The sequence below is a fragment of the Dasypus novemcinctus genome, chromosome 7 (genome assembly GCF_030445035.2).
Source record: "Dasypus novemcinctus isolate mDasNov1 chromosome 7, mDasNov1.1.hap2, whole genome shotgun sequence".
Taxonomy (NCBI): Eukaryota; Metazoa; Chordata; class Mammalia; order Cingulata; family Dasypodidae; genus Dasypus; species Dasypus novemcinctus.
The window spans coordinates 24702784-24723718 of NC_080679.1; the positions used below are offsets into that span (position 1 = coordinate 24702784).

Below are 20935 nucleotides of genomic sequence, written 5' to 3' on the forward strand. Positions count from 1 at the left end.
CTTTTTTTCAGAAGAATAGAATACCTTGAAGATAATATCAGTTCTGGCTTATAGCTTAGTAGGTTTGTCAAGGAACCTTAGACTCATACAGGGAAGGTCAGCTAGCTCAGCTTCTTCATAGTTGTTTATGGAGGATGAAGGGACCTAAGACCTGTGAAGGGGAAGTCATTTACTCATGAAAAAGATGGGATGGAGTGGGGAGAGGACTCTTTTCTGTGTTAGAATGATGAAAGCCTAAGAGGCCTTGAGTGACTGAACCTGCAGGCATATCACTCATCTGGAGCTCCTGAAGAAGGACTGAGCCATAGAAAGAGGATATGGAGATTAACTATGACCACATTTTAAAATAAGTTCTTGGACCAGAATTCAAGGTAGCCGGATCCCCACCTGGAGTATAATATCCCCATTCTCTTTTGCTTTTCCTTTCCTTTCCATTTCCCCCCTCCCAGTTTGTTCTCAGTTTGTGCTTCAGCACGTATTTGGTGTTCCAAAGGCAAAACATCTTCTTGTCCTGTGACCACAGAGACTGCAGCGTTAGAAATTCTTCCTGAATTGCTGACATGGTTCTGCTGTACATTGTTTATATTTTGTGACACACACTTAACAATATAAACTGTAATATATTAAAGTAAAACATTGAACAAGTGCAGCAGAGTCTAAAGATACTAGTGACATGTACTTGGTTAGCATTGAGGAGGTAAAGGACCTGAACCTAATCACTGTCTTTTTTTTTTTTTTAAAGATTTATTTTTTATTATTTATTTCTCTCCTCTTCCCCCACCCCCTACCCTAGTTGTCTGTTCTCTGTGTCCATTTTGCTGCGTGTTCTTCTTTTTGCCCGCTTCTGTTGTTGTCAGTGGCATGGGAATCTGTATTTCTTTTTGTTGTGTCATCTTGCTGTGTCACCTCTCTGTGTGTGCAGTGCCTTTCCTGGGCAGGCTGCATTTGTTTTCACGCTGGGCAGCTCTCCTTACAGGGTGCACTCCTTGCACGTGGGGCTCCCCTATGCGGGGGACAACCCTGCACTCCTTGCGCGCATCAGCACTGCACATGGGCCAACTCCACACGGGTCAAGGAGACCCGGGGTTTGAACCGTGGACCTCCCATGTAGTAGGTGGATGCCCTATCCACTGGGCCAAGTCCGCTTACCATCACTGTCTTTTTCACAAGTCCTAAGCAATAGACTCTTGCATACCCCATACCTTGAAGATATATAATGTATACAGTACACCATATACAGGCACAGGAGCTTCCTGTAAAACAGGACAACTAATTTGGGCAAATTCTTTTCATGTGTTTTTTTCAAAGTATTTTTATTTGGAAGACTTGGAGAATTGTGGTTTTTCTTGGTGACACAATTGAGAGGTCATGCTCTCCTATATGGAGATGGGTCCAAACTTTTGTGTTTATTAGTATTATCACTTGTGAAAGTCATGAAAAGGAGGGCATACAAGAAAGTGAAGGCATCAAAGATTTAAAGCATAACTAAGTAGCCCAGCATCTGTGATGTTTGTTCCTGAAAAAACTTAGTTTGCCAGAGGTCAGCATTCAGGGAAATAAAATCAATGAGTTCTTTTTCCTTTGGTATCTGGACCTTTTGCAGCCTTGCCTATTTCAACAAGCCCTATGGATTATCCTGCAGCAAGGGAAGGGTTTAAGTGTATGTCTTTAGGGGGTTTTTCTTTCTTTTTTTTTAAAGAAGGTATCAGGGATTGAACCCAGGACCTTGTACATGGGAAGCAGGAGCTTAACCACTGAGCTATACCTGCTCCCCTTCTAGGCTTTTAGGTATTAGCAAGTTCTGGGGAAGCTCATGCTATTCCTTTTCCTGACCTTACTCCTAGAGATATCACAGTTTGTTGACCGTTTTGAAGTATAAAGGTGCACAGTTAGCTGGGATGGAATTGATAATTATTTGCATGTGGATGGTATTTATAGTTGGCAAAATCACTCAACATTGCCTTCCTATGGCTCTGGTCTTTGTGAATTAGAGCAATTATTTTTATGTTGTTATCCCTATTTTATAGATGAGGAAGTTGAGGGTCCTTGAGTTTCCCAAGGCACATAGCAAGTAAGCAGCAGAGCAAAGATTCAAACTGAGTTGATTCAGATTGTTCCATTAGCTTGCTTAAACTGGTCACCTGGTCTTCTACCTTATGACTCTTGGTTTGACCAAGGGCCAGGGTTCAAAAGGATAACTCTCCAGTGTTCTCTCCATTCGGCTTCAATCTCTGTTATATTTTTCACTATTTTTAGCTCTTCCTTTCTTTCTGACACTTCCTTTTTTCCTCTTTATCCCTACTTCTCAGATCCCCTACTTTCAGAGACTACCTTATTTGCTTTCCTAGAAATTCCTCTTTTAAGACTTTAGGGAACTTTGACCTACCAGTAGTAACTGCATTTAAGAGTGTGTTTAAAATGTCTCTTGCCCCTCATTCATCCCCCACCCCCAAAGTGTAGCCTCTCCCCATCCTGCCATCATGCTGGCCAAGCACGTGGGGCAGCTGTGGTCAGTCCCATTTATAAGCTGGTAAATATGGGACCGGTTTCTGTCCCCTCCAAAGGTCAATATTTGTGCAGAGTTTAATTTTAACTTAACAAGCAGTTGTTTTCTGCAGCTGCCCTGGTGTGTTGTGTTGTGTGTGCTTTCCTTTCCCCTTCCTTCCCACTGGCTGTTTGTGTGTGTGTATGTGTGTCCCCGTATTCACACTGCAGACTTAGTTCTAGTGTTCAGAACCTGCAGCCTGCTGGCTTGGCCAGACTGTCTCAAGGACATTTGGGGCTGAAGGGAGCTATAGAAAGGGCAGGCTTAGCATGTGGAGAAAATTAGACTTTTTCTAGGGGTCAAGGGACAGAGATCACTACTTAGTTTTCTGTAATCCTGATGTCATCACCATATCTCTCCTTACAAGAGAGTTTCTAGAATGTATGATTTGAGAGAAATGGCCCCCTCTTTTAAAAACCTGCACCATCTTCCTACTTAGCTTTCTAAAGAGTGTTAATGCTTTATCCAAGAAACATGGGTTCTGGCTTTGGCAGCTGCTTCTTGGTTAAGAGAAGGGAATGGAGAAGGCCTCTTTCAGCTTTTAATGTTCTATGATTTTATGAATCATGGAGCATTAGACTAGGTATTGAGAGAAAATTCAATTCCAGTTTCAAGCTTTAAAAGTGATTCTGAAGCTACTAATTTTTTCCCCTATGGTCCTTAGTTAAGTGGTATAACCTTTTTTCTATATGAGGATTTTGTGAGGATGATGAGATTTTTTTTTTCCCAAAGAACTTTAAGTTGTTTAAATAAAGAGAAATACTTTAATGTTAAGCTTATCTTACCTACCCATGTTCCCTTTCACCATGCAATTTAAGTTCTTTCTGCTAGTGACCACGTCACTGGCCTGGACAGGGTCTGAAATGGAGGAGCTCTCTGATGAACAGTGAATATGGCTCCACAGTGGCCTCCTTACCATTCCTTGACATGCTGCATGTGTGTTCCACCTTAGCACCTTCTCACCTGCTGTTTCCTCTGCTAAGAATACTCTTTCCCGTTGTCTGTGTAGCTCATTCCTTCTCTTCCTTCAGGTCTTTTTTCAAATGTTACCTTCTAATGGAGGACTTCATGGCTACCTTATCTAAAGTTTTCCCCTCCCCGCACCACCCAACACTTCTATCTCCTTTCCTAGCTCTATTTTTCTCTTTAGTACTTATCATTGCCTAGCATACCACAGATTTTACTTTTTATGTCATGTTTTTCTCCTGTGAAGGCATGGATTCTCAATGAGGGCAGGGATTTTTGTCTGTTCACTGTATCCTTAGTGCCCGTAGCACAATGCTTAGCACACATGAGCTTTCAAAATAAGTATTTGTTGCATACATGGAAGGAAGAAGGGAATGGGGGAGAGGCAGGCTCCCTAAACTGATGATTCTTCAAAGCAGGTACATGCCCCATAGGGGAGGTATTCAGAATCATTTGGAAGCCTTTTCAAACTATTTATACCCTTACCCAAAAATTCTGTATCCCTTCCACCCCAGGATAGTTAAGAATTGTTGCATCATGAACCACAGTTACTGATGAAAACATGTGGTATGCCTTATGTGCGTTTGGGTGGAAAAAAAAGTTAAAAACCACGGTCCTAGGCAGTCTAAAGGGGCCTGTCCCCTTCTGGCCTGTGAATTGCAGGCAGCCTCAGTGACTGGGTGGAGATTTGTTGTTTTCTTCCCCTTCCCACTTTTCCCTACCTCATATATACTTTCAACCCATGCCTGCTTGCCCCTCTCCTCTTCTTTATTTTCAGACAGACACCCGCCTGCCTCCAGCACACAGAGGCTGCCTACATTGTGAGTGGTTGTAGTTGGGACACAGAGAGCCCTTGACGGCAGCAAGCGCTTCTTGTGACATCAGCTCTGTGGCTTTAGGGGGAAGGCTGTGGCTCCAGGTCCTCAAGGGAGGGGGCTGTTTTTCTCTTCTTGATCATGCACATTGGTGCCCGTCTGACTTATAAACTTTAATGGCCAGTTTTAAAGGTTGCTGCCATGGGGCACCTTTGTTGCCAGTTTTAGTTTTTTAATTTGGAAACTTTTTTCCCTTTGTGGTCTTGGGAGGAAAGATTTGGGGCTATTTGGGGCTGGGAATTGGGATTTGTGGGTGATGATGAGATAGCACAGCAATATTCTAGTTCTGGCTCCGATAACCAGAATCCCTGGCATATTATCCAGTGGCCCAAATGAACCCCAAAATAAGAGGGGAAGACTGAAGTTGGGATATGTAGACTTGGGCAGCATCAGTCAAGGATATAGAATGTTGCGATCTTGTTGGGCTGTCTAAAAAGAGTGGTAACCATAGTTTAGGCACTGGGGCACTGGGAAAAGAGGGCTACTTCTCACTCTTATCCTAAGCCTCTTACTCTTCCGTCAACTCTAGTCCTCAGTCCTTTGTTCTGAATATGAACATCATTGGCAATGGACAGGTTTAATTGAGATGAGGACAAGGATTCCGATATAGAACTGCTAGTTTAAAATGTGACCCACTGGTGTAGTCTGAGTACAGAAGTAACAAAGAAAGCCTCAATGAATCTTTTTGCAAAGAAATTATGGTATTAAAACCTGTGCCTTATAAAACTCTTTTCTCCAATCAGGATAGCTTCACAAAGTCTCAGTTGCTAAAAAAAATGGTCATTGCCTGTCTCAGAGTCATCTGCATTCCTAAGGAGAAAACAGTATTATGGATCATGGTATATTATGGAATAATGCTCAAATAATAGCATCTTGGAATCAGAAGGGATTACTTAGAGCACTCTCATAAAACAGTCAGTTTCAGGACCTCTGTCTGAAACTAAGAATATGGGGGATTTAAAATGTATTTGATCAAAACAAGAAAGAAAGGGAGGGAGGGAGGGAGGAAGGATGTATATTTGGTGGGTGCTAGAAAAATATTTTTACTTTCTGAGCATGCCTCCTCTCTGAATATTTTTCTTGTTATGGACTGATTGGAGTAGTAATACAAATAAATGGGTAGATACTCTGACAAATAGACCCCAAGAAGAGACAGGCATACCAATCCATTGATGCTTAGATGTTTACTCAGTCAGATAGACTCTTTATTGGACTGTCGGCTCGTGTCCTTGATACCCAAAGTCCGTATCTCCTCTTCTGGCATTTGAATGGAGGTAGTCTAAGCCCAGGATTCAATCTTGGATGACTTAGAGAATTCAGGAAAGGAGGCCTGCTATAGAAGGAGGGATTTGCTCAGCTCTCCAAGATATGCAGTACAAGGGCAGAGCCTTCTGGACAGTTTTGAGACTTTCCACAAGGCATATAATATAGGGTCTTGGATTCAGATCTCACTACAGGCTCTTCTTCCTGGGCTGTGCAAAACTGGATTTGCTTCTTATTCCTTGTATTACAGGGCAGGGGAGGAGGTGTGGGGGGTTGGCTCGGGGCTGGGCCACAATTAGTGACCTGGAAGCTGGGCTGGGCACCCAGAGGCTATAAATAGCAGACATGGAGCAGTCTCTGAGCACTCTAGAAGCCCAGCCAGACTAGCCGCGTTTCAAGTGGTCTGGGTGGGATTTTTTTCTCTGTTAACCATTTGTACATCTGGTTTTCTCAGTGTTGGTGGGGGCAAAGGAGGAGGGTGGGGTTGTGAGCAGAACCAAAAGTTCATATATGGAGTAGTTCTTGGTTAGTTTTGCCATATATATGTCTTGGAGCATCTAGGTTCTTAGGGGCAGGAGGTATCTGAGAGTAAGAATTGTGGTCCTGTTTAAAGGTCCCAGAGCAGGGTATGTGATGTGGGAAATGCAGAGGTCCTGCAGGGCCCCTGACACTAATTTAAGGTATGGTGAGTGTTCTTGAGGAGGGAGAAAAGTTGGAGAGTCTCACATGGAGCCACTAAGATTATTTGGGAGTAGATTGGGATTTCTTATTTCTCATTACACTATGAAACAGGTCCTCTGTCCCAGCCAAGCCAATCTACTTATCTTTCTTTACAGGCATTACTAGTTCTTGCTTCTATGCATTTTTTCCTTCATCTACTTTGGATTTGAAGCCAGAATACTTTGATTTTCAGTTCCAGTTCTTTACTTACTTGATTTGTTACTTCAGCATATTTAAGCTCCCTGGGCCCGTTTACTCATCTATAATAGGAAGAATTGGGTAGACTATACCTAAGGTTACATCTAAGTCTGAACCTTTTATAAACCCATATATTGCTTTTATTTATTTTATTTTTAAAAAAATTTAGGAGGTGCTGGGATTTGAACCTGAGATTTCATACATGCAAAGCAGGTGCTCAACCACTACACCCACTCTGACATACACTGATTTTAATCAATACATTTTAGTTTTTTCCTTTGGGAAGAAAATTCACTTTTGCCAGGAAACCTTTCCTCAATTATCAGTTCAATCTTATCTCCTCCTTATTTCACAGACCATATAAATACTCTATCCTGTTTTCTCTTCCATGTATCATGTTTCTTTGCAATTATTTTCTTCCTGTTTCCACACACTTTAAAATTTTAAAAATAAATTTCATCTTCTTTAAAGTAGGAAAGTGTATCCTCTGTATCTCTACCACTCACAGTACCAGCTTTCAATGTTGCAGGAACCATTGGAGCCCACTATAGCTTATTGAGGAGCAATCAGGCCAACTTAGAGTGGAATAGGAAATAGGAAGAAATGAATGTTTTCGGAAAGACCACTTCAAGAAGTGTCTTTGTTAAATTAAAGTAAAATGGAAAACAGCAATTGAGAACATAATGAGAGATTTTCCACAAATACCTAACCATGAGATTCTAGTTTCACTGTTTCACTGATTCTCTTTTCCTCTACTTTTTCTTTTCTCATCTTCTCTTAAAGGTGCCTTTACTTAGGAGTTCAGTCTGAAATCTGTGTGTGTGTGTATGTGTGTGTTTGACACTGCTTTGATAACACTGGGTATAGGACTATATATTTGGTAAAAGAACTTTCTGTTCCAGGCATAGGCTCTTTGTAGGTTCTTCTAGTTTCAATAATTCATCTCTTTGTAGATACCCTTTATGCCTGAAGGATAATAACACTTGTTGATGTATGTGAAAATATATATGGAATTTTCCTCTGAGCCCAAGGAGAGCAGTGTTTCTCTTGGTTGATTTTTCTGTCCCAGGGCTTTGATCTTCCATCCCTAGCTTCATCCTTTCTCCTACTTTTAGCTCCTTGGACCAGGCTAAACAATTCCTCCCCTTTTGGGTGTTTACACTCTCCCAATATTAGCAGAAGGTTATCATGTCTAGTCTCAGACACCACTTAGGCTATCTGCCCAGCTAGGGTCCCTAATCTTTTTTTTTTCACACTTTCCTCCCCCACCTCAAGTCAGTCATGTTACTTTTCCTTGAAGTCCCTCAAATTTATCTCTAGAGTTTTGGTGCCAGAGTGCCTGATACTGGGACTAGGAATCAGGCAAGGTATCCTTAGGATCAAGAAAAGGAGACCATTTTTCTGTTTTCAAGGCATGATTCCTTCCATCTTGTGGATTTGAGGCAACTTAGCTTTCTTGGTATTACCTTTCTTTTTTCGTTCTTTTTTTTTCTTTAAGATTTATTCTTCAAATTTATTCCTCTCCCCTTCCCCACCTGAGTGTCTGCTCTCTGTGTCCATTTGCTGTGCATTCTTCTGTATCTACTTGCATTATCCTGTGGCACTGGGAAACTGCGTCACTTTTTTGTTGGGTCACCTCGCTGCATCAGCTCTCTGTGTGTGTGGCACCACTCCTGGGCTGGTTGTGCTTTTTTCACGTGGGGCGGCTCTTCTTGCGGGGTACACTCCTTGCACGTGGGGCACCCCTATGCGGGGACGCCCCTGCATGGCACGGCACTCCTTGTGCGCGGCAGCAGCACTGTGTGTGGGCCAACTTACCACACGGGTCAGTAGGTACTGGGGATCAAACCCTGTATCGTCCATATGGTAGATGGATCAGTTGAGCCATGTCTGCTTCCCGGTATTACTTTTCTTTCAGTTCATATAATAAACACTTAGTGAGCACCTGTTATATGCTGGCATCTTATTCGACACCAAGAATATAATTTTACTTTATTAAACTTAGCAGACATTTAAGTTGTTACTATTTGCAAGGCATTAAGTTAGAAGATGAGATTCAAGGATTACTGAAACCAGACCTTGCCCTTAAGGAGCTTGTAACCTGGTAGAAGATCAGCATGTAAATACTGAACTACAATACAATACAGAATGAAATGAAAATAAATATAGGTCCACGTAATGGGCTATGGGTGAAAAGAATAAAGAAAATGTACTTCTGACTCTTTGGAAGTGGCAGGGTTATAGGCAGCAGGGGGTGACTGGGGAACACTTTGAGGAAAAGAAGAAATTTGTGCTGGACCATGAAGGATGAAAATTTCCCTAAGTAAAGAATGGGAAAGGTTTATTAAAGTAAACAGCAGTCATTCTTTCTTTCAAGAAATATTTTTTGAGAGAAGGGAAATAGGGCAAATTAAACAGAACAGCACTTATTCCTTTAAATAAATAGTTTTGAGTGCCTTCTATGTGCCAGTCGCACTCTAGATATAGTATACTAGCAATGACCAAACAAAATCCTTGCTCTCATGGCACTTGCAGTCTGTGAGAATAGACTGTCAGAATAAATGTGGTAGTTTTTACTCTATCCCATTGCTGTTATTTACTATACTTCTTACTGTACTAAGTCCTCTGAACTAAAAAAGGGTTTCTTTTAGGGCATTGTCATCTCTTTATTTAGTGTGTTCTACATCTTTCTAGATAATTTTTTCTTAGCCAAATCTTTTGACAGATCAGTAGCTGAGACCAGATTCTGTATAAACCTTAGGCAGTTGTGAAGATTATTTTTAATGAACACTCTATGTTACTAGATGATTATAAGGTGTCTTATATTTTAGTGTTATTTTATTTTATAATTTTCCAGTTCTTTGAAAATTGGTACTCTGTAAGAAATAAATGGTAGCTATTAAATTAGAAAATGTGATTAATCAGAATCTCTCTTCCTCAATCAAGCAAGTAATCAGCACTCGCTATAGGAATGTATGCCTTGGCTGAATCTTCTCCATTTCCTTCAGCTACTGTGCTGATTCCTAGTGCCCATCCTCTGCCCCAGCTGATGTGTTTCTGTTTTACCCATGGTCTCTTCATGGCTTCAGGCCATTTTAATTTGGTCAAGTTCAGTCTTTCTTCCCAAGTCTGCAATTGCCTTTGCCTCAATTCTAAGAGAGGCTGACAGTAGGAATGAATCCAAAATTCCATTCATTTTATAGTCACCACTTCTGGGCTACTTTTAGCATCATTCCCCTCCCACCCCCCATCCTTCAGAACATTTTCAGGGTTCTCTTAATTTTCAAGTGTTTTATTTGGGGGTGGAGGGCTCTTTAGGACAATCACTAAGATGTTTCCAGGACTGACTAGCTGGTCTTGAGTCTATTTATGGTATAATCCCCCTTCCCCACCACCTTCTCTAGCATAGTAAAATTTGTTTTCCTTCTCTCCTTGTTTATTGTGTAGACATCTTATTCTTGAGTTCTGCGTTGTGGGTGATGCTTGTCCTTTGTTCCCCTTTGTTTCTTAAACTACCATGGATTCTCTAAATAGTAGTCTTGATGTCTCTTGCATTCTCTTGTAAAGAAACACCCTGGTTGCAGAGAGCAGCTTTCAGTTCATGTAATAAGCATTTATTGAGCACCTGTTATATGTTTTCACATCTCCAGATTTCATTCCAGCAACTCTAGTTCTGGCAGTTCTCCTGGACAACGGTAGCTAGGCTTTTGCAGCTAGCAACACTATTACCTACCACCAGGAGGCACTCTCTTTACCTTTGCTATTTTGGCCTAGTTGTGGGCGAAATCTCCCTTTTCCTATAGTCTGCATCAGGTCCTGGAACCATCGTGTGTGCGTGTATGTGTGTACTGCACAACTTTAGTAAGCTCCATTCACATAAACTATGGTGTCCCTGGAGTTGTGCAATACAGTAGCCCTGCCTTTAGTTCAACCAAGGTAATGCAAGTATTTTTTTTTTTTAAGCCTTAGGCAAAACAGAATAAAAAATACGAAAAATAGAAAAGTAAAAGTTTGGATATGAATAAGTTCTACAAACATTATCATTACTTTATTCATACAGATAATATAAGTTCTATTAAACACATAAGCAAATAAACCAAACACCTTACATATGTGTGCTGGAGTTAGGCACACCTGAGTTGAATCCTGATTGTACCACTTACTGGCTGTATGTCTTCGGTTGAAAAGTTTACTTAGTTTCTCTAAATGGGGGCTTCAGAGGCAGGTGGGTCTTGATTTAAAACCTGGCTCTACTCTGTTACTAGCTGTGTGACTTTGAGAAAATTGCTTAACCTATCTGCTTCAGTTTCTTCTTTGTAAAATGGGGATAATAATGTTCTCTATTGAGCTGTGAAGTCTCAATGAGATAAAATACTAAGGTACTTTTTCTAGTATTTGACACATAGTATCCATTCAAAGGTATTAGTTATGTGAGTAGTTGTTATTCTCAGCTTTCTACCCATTTAGCTATAAATCTGTTTAATGAAGATAGTATCCTCTTGGTTCAATGTTTATGCATATGAATGAACGAATCTGAAAGCAGTTTTCATTTTCCTTGATAAACTGACATATCTTCCCCCAAATAAACAAATAAAAAGTTCATATTTAAATGAGAATGTGAGTCTCTTTTCCTCCTATCATTTGGCAAGAATTAAGATTGATTAGCATAGCTTTGACAAGAATATGGGGTACTGGGCACTCTTTATACATTTTTGGTAGGAAGGTAAATTGATACAACATTTTTGGAGAACAGTTTTTTGGCAGTATCAGATATGTCCTTTAATCCAGCAGGTAGGGATGTGATCTGTAGAGATATTGACATGTGGAGACATGTCACAGGACATTGAAAGCAGTATTGTTTATAAGAGGGAAAAATTGAGAACAGCATAAATGTCCATCGTTATAGAAATATGAATAAGTTATAGCTTATCCATATAATGTGATACAATAATGCCATTAAAAAGAATAAGATAGACCTGTATATACCTTGGAAAGATGGCCATGATACATTGTTAAGCAAAAAAGCAAGATGCATAAAAATAGATGTAATGTGATCCCAGTTTGGAGTGGAAGAAACCAACTCTGAGTGTGTATATTTATTAAAAAACAGAAAAAATGTCTGGAAGGATATACACCAAAGTCATTCACAGTGGTTACCTCTGAAGAGTAGATGGGAGGTGAAGAGAGGGGGACTTTTGGTTTCACTTAAATACATTTGTTACATTTATATGTGTTGTTGTTTGTAACTTTTTAAAAGCCCATAAAGGAAAAAAATAATGGATGAGTTTCATCAATTTCTTTTCCCGATAGTTATTTGTCATTTCTTAGCTTGATTGATTCAGCTTCTTGGACTCACTAGTTCAGGTTCCTTTCCTCAGTCCCTATGGCAATCTGCATACTAATTCTTCTTCAGGGTGTAAACCTTAGTTAGATCAGATTTTCTGGATTCTTGTCCATATTTCATTGCTTCCTTACAGCCTCTCTGCCCTTCTTATATCATGCTATTTCTAATCCTGGGTTGTGTAATTGGCCCCAAGAATTTTAATTAAGGTGTTAGGCCTGTCAACACTAACTTTGCACAAGCTTCACCCTTCCTGAAGGTTTCCTTAGCTCCTGGACCCTTGTAAACCCTATTCTCACCTCGTGGTAGATTTGTCTCTATTTGGCTGACTTGCTAATATTAAAGCAGGTACTGTTCTTTGGAGACACTTAGAAAATTATCCTTTTGTTCTAGGCTAGCATCAGAATCTAGAATTGGTAATGACAGTGTCTCCTAGTGGCAGGTAACAAACTCCCTGCAGATTCTTACCTATGTCTATTTTCTTACCAAAATAACAGAAGGCTTTCTTCTCTTCTTGCTTTTAAAGGTCTGCCTCCATGCCCCTTAATGGATTCTCACTGAATTCCATCTTCCGGTTTGAGGAATGTATATCTTACACATCCCCATTCTATCCTCTTTTCCCTCCTTTACCCAATTCCTGAACCCTTCCACTGTCTTCTGGTACTGCAGGGTCAGATGCTGGACATTGTATGTCCTGCCATGGCCCACTGGGTGGACTGGGGGAGAGTGTAAACTACAATGAAACCACTATCCATATGGTACAGCAGTGCTCCAAAATGTACTCACCAAATGCAATGAATGTGCCACAGTGATGAAAGAGGTTGTTGATGTGGGAGGAGTGGGGTGAGGGGGTGGGGGGTATATGGCGACCTCATATTTTTTTAATGTAACATTAAAAAAAAATAAGGAAAAAAATAAATATAATTATAGATATGAAAAAAAAGTATATTATCAGCAAAATCTTTATCTTCACTCACTTCTCTGAGCATTCCTTTCTTTTCCTTGCTAAGAAATCTGGCTTTTGCCTGACACTTCCTTCTCTGCAGCTCTCTCCAGGGTGGTTGCTTTGTTTTCCGTAGTCCTCCTTCCACTGAGTTTTTAGGTGGGATAAGTAACTTCCTTGCTTCTCATTGCTGCTTTCTGACTATTCTCTCTCCCTCTTCCCTAAATGCCCTAGTTTTGAATCTCATGTTATTAGATTATTTCATCCAGTATACTTCATTGTTATAATACATTGACTCTGAGTCATTCCCCCCTCACTTCTAGGGGAGATTTTGTCCTCAGATGACATTTGGTGATATCTGGAAGTATTTTTGGTTGTCATAACTCGACAGGTGCTTCTGGCATCTAGTGGGTAGAGTCTAGTGTTGCTCAACATGCTAAAATGCACAGGATGTCAGTAGTGCTGCTGTTGGGAAACCCTGCTCTAGATATTGTCATTACCAATAATCTCAATTTCTGACCATCACCTCCTTCCCCTATCTTTCCAGTTCTTTTCCTCAACCTCAACTCAACATTCCTGGAGATTCAGAGACCTCCAGTCCATTGATTTTCATTGTCCTGAGTCTTTTTTTTTTTTTTCAAGATTTATTTATTTTTAAAATTTATTTCTCTCTCCTTCCTGCCCGCCTTCCCCCGCAGTTGTCTGTTCTCTGTGTATTTACTGCGTGTTCTTCTTTGTCTGCTTCTGTTGTTGTCAGCGGCATGGGAATCTGTGTTTCTTTTTGTTGCATCATCTTGTTGTGTCAGCTCTCTGTGTGTGCGGCACCATTCCTGGGCAGGCTGAACTTTCTTTCACGCTGGGCGACTCTCCTTATGGGGCGCACTCCTTGCACGTGGGGCTCCCCTACGCGGGGGCACCCCTGTGTGGCACGGCACTCCTTGTGTGCATCAGCACTGCGCGTGGGCCAACTCCACACGGGTCAAGGAGGCCTGGGGTTTGAACCGCGGACCTCCCATGTGGTAGAAGGATTCCCTAACCACTGGGCCAAGTCCACTTCCCTGTCCTGAGTCTTTTGATGATCTCCCTCCCTTCTTTATCCAGCTTTCATGTTCCATCATTAGAATCATTCCCTTGCATACACTCTTGATTTTTCTTGCCCCTCTCTTAGGTCTTGTGCAATTAAACCAAACTTTTCCACTTACTCCATACCTACATATAAGTAGCCTAGTCAGAAAACAAAACAAAACCAACCTCGCTGATTAGTTTCCATTTAAATTCTTGACCATGAACCTCAAGTGCACCCTCAGTGCTGCCAGGCGATTGTATTATATTTCTTTAATCCATTTGCTGTCCCATCATTCTAGATGACTATTTCACAACTTCTCTTTCCTTAAACCCCCATCTCCTCTTGACTGATGATCTTGCTTACTACTCTTCAGGGAAAAAAAGAAGTATCAATCAGAAGTGAACTTCTGCAGACTTACACTATCACTTCTACTTACACTATCACTTTTACTTAATGCTGGCATATGTACTCTCAAATACTGTCTTTCTAACTGTTTGCATAGATTAATTAGCCATGCCCCTGCTAAAGGCATTCCCTTCATTTGTACACTAGATTCCATCTCACCTAACAAGGAAATTGCTCCAACTGTTCCCCTTTCTCTAATTTTTTTTTGCTTTCTATGGGTCTCTCATATTAGCCTACAAATGTGTTACTTTTCTCATCTTAAAATTTTTTCTCTTGACACCCCACTTCTTGCACCAGAGACTGTCTTCTTTGCTCTGCTCCCCTTTGCAGCAAAATTCCTTACAAGAGTTGTCTGTTTCACTGTCTGTTCCTCTCTTCCAGTTCTCTTTTAAAACCATTACAGTGGGGAATTATTAAAGATACTTTCTTCATGTGACTTTCAGAGCTTTAGATTTTCCTGGATTTATTATCTGTCCCATTGATTGTTTCTTCACAATCTCCTTTGCTCTTTCTCTTGTGCACAATCTCCAGGGCTTAGGCCTTGGCCTTTTCTGTTTTCTACCTACATTCTTTCTGTTGATGAATGCATTCAGTCTCATGGCTTTAAATACGATCTTTATGCCTAAATATTCAGCCCAAATTGTTCTCCCAAACCCCAGACTGTGTATCCAACTGCTTGTTCAACATTTCCACTTGGAAGTTTAATAGACATGTCAAACTCAACATACTCAAATCCAAACCCCTATCACCTTCCAAGTGTGTTCTCCCATAACCTTCTGCATCTTAGTTGATGGCAATTCCATCCATCTACTTGCTCAGGCAAAAAAATCTTGGAGTCATGCTTGACTTCTGTCTTTCTCTCATGTTCAACATCCTATCCATCAGGGAATTCTGTTGACTTTTCTTTCCAAGTAGTACATGATTTGCCTCTGCTTCTGCCATCCGCCATCATTTCTTGCTTGGACAACTGTAGTAGACTCTGAACTGGTCTCTATATTTCTGCCCTCCTCTCCTACAATCTGTTACAATCTGGCAGTTAGAGTGATCCTTTAAAAATCTAAGTCAGATCATGCCACTCTGTGTAAAACCCTGCACTGGATTCCCATTTCACTCCCAGTAAAAGCAGTCCTTAGAATGGCTTACAAAGCTCTCTCTTATCTGACCCCTATAATCTCTCTGACCTCATTTCTTACTATCCCTCCATCTCTCACTTCACTCTAACCTCACTGGTCATTTTGTTATTCTTTTAACATAACAAACACAATGCTGCCTTAGGTCTTTGCACTAGCTATTCCCTCTTCCAGCACTTGTCACCAGATATCAGTGGACTAACTCCCTTATCTCTTTCAAGTCTTTGCCAAATGCCATCTCATTGAAGCTGACTCTGAGCACCCTATTTAAAATTGCAACTCACCCCTCCACCCCTCCACTCCCAAAATCTTACCCTACTCTTTTTCTCTTTTGGCATAGCATTTAACATCTTCTAATATGCTATTTAATACTGAGAGTTTCTACCACTGAAATGTAAGCTACACAAAGGCATGGATTTTTTAAATGTTTTGTTCACTTTTGTGTCTCAATATCCAAGAATAGTATCTGGCACAAAGTAGGCCCTCAGTAAATATCTGTTGAATTAACACTCATCTAGTTTTAGGCATGCTTATAGAGCAAAAATAACTGACAACTTGAATCCAATGAATAGTAATTTCATATATCTCTATAATACCTTATATTTTCAGAACCTTTCCCAACTCATCTCTAACTCTTCTTCTGCTTCCTCAGGTATTCTCCTCTTGAGGGAAAGTCTTACAATTAAAAAATTCAAAGAGTGAAAAAATATAGGTAGCAGGAAGTAGGTTCTTTTTCCTTCTGTCCTGATTTATTTAGAAAGAAAGAAATTTTAGAACCCCATATTTCCTTCTTTCTCCAAGTGTCCCTCTCTGGTTTGATTCCTTGGTTCCTGAGTTTTGATGTCCAGTTTTAAATGTTTCTGGAGGAGGCATATGTTTTGTACCCAGGAGTCCCCTGAGAGGTGAGTTTCTACCTCTCTCCTCCTATCTAAATTTTGGTTTATTGAGCCTCTTACTCTTGGCTAGTTTTTAAAAACTTCTTTGTCTAGGCCCAACTTGGATATAATCTATTGATATATGCATTGCTTCTCCCAGTTTTAATCTGATTTCCTACCTTATTACCTCTTTGAAAATGTTTCTTATCTTCCAGTCTACCATGAAACCTGCCCCTTATCTCTTTTTAGATTCTTCTGGTGATATTGCTGCTCTGATTGCATTAACAATAGTGCCTATAACTTTCCTTTCTGAACTAATTCACAGGCTATTAAGAATTCTGTGAGGAAACTGATCCTGCTATAAATGGTGCTACCATTATTGGTCATTAGCTTTTGTCCCTGTAGTTAAGGGTCTTCTTAAACCAGATCAGGCATGGGAACAAGAAGTTGTCAGAGGCCAAAGAGTTTCAATGAATGAAGGTTTAGATTGTATGGGGAGTGAAATGGGAAGGGGGCAACTGTTAAGTGGCTGTTATGCATGAAGCAGTGTACTGTATCATCCAGAAACACATGCTTAGAACTTGTGGTGAAACGTATTAACAGTCAGGACTTCTGGTAATCAAATAATTGATAATCTTTCGGTAAAAGATACATGCCTCAAAACTTGGGGATCTGTCTTCTTGAGCTAGAGCTCTACACACTGCATTGCTTTTTTAAAAAAATTAATTTATTGAAGTATATCACTCATACCTAAACATACATGAACAATAAGTGTATAACAGTTGTGAACTTACAAAACAAACATATATAACATCATACAGGACTCTCTTAACTCCCCCTACCACCAATAACTTGCATTGTTGATAAACCTTTTTAACTAATGATTAAAGAACATTGTCAAAATATTACTACTAACCAAAGTATTTTCCCCCCAACCAACCCTATTATTATCATCTTTATATCATTTATATATGAACATACATAAACAAGTGTATAGTAAAAGTTGTGAATTTTCAAAGCAAACATGCATAATATCATACAGGGGTCCCATACATCAACCCTCCACCAACACCTTGCATTGTTGTGAGACATTTGTTAAAATTATGAAAGAATATTGTCAAAATCTTTCTACTAATCATAGTCCTTATCTTATATTCGGTGTATTTTTCCCCCCAACCCACCCTGTTGTTATTTTTTAAATATATTTTTTATGACAGAAGTTGTAAACTTTTAAAACAATCATGCACATGTGCAGAATTCCCATACAACACCCCTCCATCAACACACCACACTGTGGTGGAACATTTGCTATAGATAAGATAATACATCTGATTGTTACCCTGTCTGTAGTGTACATTTGGCTCACATTTTCTATACTGCCTCATTATCAACACAGTACATCTTTTGCATAGATGCAAGAATATTATATTATTACTGCTAACCACAGTTGATAAGTCACTCCAGCTGTATTTTTCCCATGCTTCTCCACATTCCCAACACCCTGCAGTAGTGATGTACATTTGCTCTAGCTCACAAAGGACATTTGCATCTGTACCGTCAACCACAATTCTCACCCACCTCTTGGTTTACTGTGCTATTCAGTTCCTAGATTCTTCTTTAGCATTCTGTCAATTGGCATTTACATACCTAGACTACCATTTTCAGCCACATCCCTATTTATAAACTAGCTATTACTTACTATGTGTTACTACCCACTCTATACATTTCCACACTTTTACAGTAAAGCTAATTAAAACTTCTACATACATTAAACATTAGTCCACCTCAGTCCTCCTCTTATCTTTGTTAATCTACCACCAGGTCTTCAAGATATTTTCCTATAATTTCTTCTAGAAGTTTTATAGTTCTTGCTTTTATTTTAGGTTTTTGATCCATTTTGAGTTACTTTTTGGATAAGGTGTGAGATAGGGATCCTCTTTCCTTCTTTCAGCTATGGCTATCCAATTCTTTCAGCACCATTTTTTGAATGCACTATTCTGCCCAAGCTGTGTGGGTTTGACAGGCTAGTCAAAAATCACTTGACCATACATGTGAGGGTCTGTTTCTGGGACCATAAATTTGGTTCCATTGGTCTATGTGTTTGTCTTTATGCCAGTACCATGCTGTTTTTAACCACTATAGCTAGGTAATATGATTTAAAGTCTGGAGATGGGGGTTTGCTTTTCCTTTTTATGGTGTTTCTGGCTATTCAGGACCCCTTACCCTTCCAAATAAATTTGATGATCATGTTTTCAATTAAAAAAAAATGCTGGTGGAATTTTTATCAGGATTGCATTGAATCTGTATATCAATTTGAGTAGTATTAACATTGTAATGATATTTAGTCTTCCAATCCATGAGCATGACATGTTCTTCCAGTTATTTAGGCCTTTTTTGATTTCTTTTAACATTGAGTTGCAGTTTTCTGAATACAAGTGCTTTACATTGTTGGTTAAGTTTATTCCTGACTATTTGAGTTTTTATCTGTCATGTTTTACTTTTACCACTCTTTGACGTTTTTATTTACTTTTATTGATACAATCTTCATTTCTAGACCCTCTTCCAGGCTTCTCTCTCCTGTCTTTTCTTTTCAGGTTCTAACACACCCCTTAGTTTCTGAAAATCTGGTCTCTTGCTTAGAAATTCTCTCATTTTCTGTTTATCTGTGAATATTCTAATCTTGCCCTCATTTTTGAAAGACAGTCTTGCTGGATATAAGATTCTTGGCTGGAAGTTTTTCTCGTGTAGTATCATAAATATGTCAGACCACTATTTTCTTGCCTCCATGGTTTCTGGTGAATAATCAACACTTAATCTTATTGGGTATCCCTTCTATGTTATGCATTCTCTTCTATGTTATGCTTTTCTCTTGCGGTCACAGAATTCTCTTTGTCTTTGGCATTTGACATTCTGATGAGTATGTGTCTCGGAGTTGGTCTATTCAGATTTTTTCAGATGGCAGTACATTGTGCTTCTTGGACATGGATATCTTATGTCCTTCAATAAGGTTGGGTAATTTTCTAGCATTATTTCTTCAACTATTCCTTCTGCCCCTTTTCCCTTCTCTTCTCCTTCTGGGACACCCATGACTCATGTGTGTGCACGTGTTTTGCTGTCATTTAGTTTCCCGAGACCTTGTTCAATTTTTTCCCTTCTTTTCTTCATCTGTTCTCTTGTATGTTCACTTTCAGAGGCCATTTCTTCAAACTCACCAATCCTTTCTTCTGCCTCCTCAATTCTGCTATTATATGATTCCAATATTTTTAAAATTTCATTTATTGCACCTTTTATTCCCATAAAACCTATTTTTCTATATATGCTTTCAAATTCTTCTTTATGCTCATTCAGTGTTTTCTTATTATCCTTAATCTCTTTAGCCATCTCATTGAATTTATTAAGGAGATTTGTTTGAACATCTATGATTAGTTGTCTCAACTCCTTTATGTCATCTAGAGGCTTATCTTGTTCCTTTAACTGGGCCATAGCTTGGTGTGGATTGTAATTTTTTGTTGGTGTCTTGGCATCTGTATTACTAGGGTATTTATTCTGGGTGAAGTTTTTCTCTTTAGTTTAGTTTAGGGTTTCCTGCCCTTTCTCCCTTGCTGGTTGTGCAGAAGGAGCCAAGGTTGTAATTGGTGCTATAAGCTGTGGAGGCTCATTGCACCAGGGACCAGTAAAGCTTCTCCCAACTTTCTCCTTTGACAGGGGTAGGGACAGAGCCACAGCTATGTGGGATAATCCAAGTTGTGCACACCTAGACTATAGTTGCCCAGAGAGACTGATGAAGCTTCATGCCCCTTTCTCCCCTGCCTGGGGTGGGGATGGAGCTGCAGGAGTGGGCAGCAATCTATGCAGTGATGGTCCAAGATGACTGCAGTTGCCCTGGTAGACTTCTGATTATTTAGTCTGTGCCAGCCAAAAGTACCTGCAGTTACCTGGATAGGCTGGTGCCTGGCCCGCCAGCCTCCTCCCTGCCTGAGGCAGGGCTGAAGCCCAGTCTAGGGCTGTAGACCAGTCTGGGTGAAAGAAACCGGTTCCTACCATCACTGTGATTTCCAGTCAGCCCAGCTTCCCCTCAGGCTGGGGGCAGAGTCAAAATGGCCATCATTGGCCTCTTTTTGACTTGAGCAGATTTACCCCCCAGCTGCTTGGGTTATGTTTAGTCAGCCAAGTCTACCAATCAGTAGCTGAAATCAACAGCCAACTGTCTCTTCCTCCCCTGTTTTTGGGAAATGGAGCTTCCAATTCCAGCCACAGAACAGTTCCTGGGGTGGCTCATGCCGCCAGAAGGATAATCACTGGCCTCGTGGCTTGGCTGGTAATTTCCTGGAGAGGCTGGTGCAGGTCCCCACAGCTTCCTACCTACTAGAGGTGGCACTGGAGCCTAGGCTAGAGCTGCAAGCTGATCTGGATGGAAAGAAGCCTGTCCCCACCAGCACTGCAATTTTCAGTCTGCCCAGCTTCCCTTCATGCCAGGTGTGGAGTTAAAATGGCAGCTACTGGCCTCTTTCTGACTTGGACAGTCTCAAATTTTAGCTATTCTCAGGATTATACTTTAGCCCACTGAATTTGCTCATCAGTAGCTGAAGCTGGGGGAACGGACTTGGC

At 40.3% G+C, this 20935-nt stretch overlaps 1 protein-coding gene across 3 annotated transcripts in view; it reads left to right on the plus strand.

The window, feature by feature from the left end:
- Positions 1-20935, plus strand: part of NHEJ1 (non-homologous end joining factor 1) — a 92825-nt gene that overhangs the window by 45138 nt on the left and 26752 nt on the right. The window lies entirely within an intron of this gene.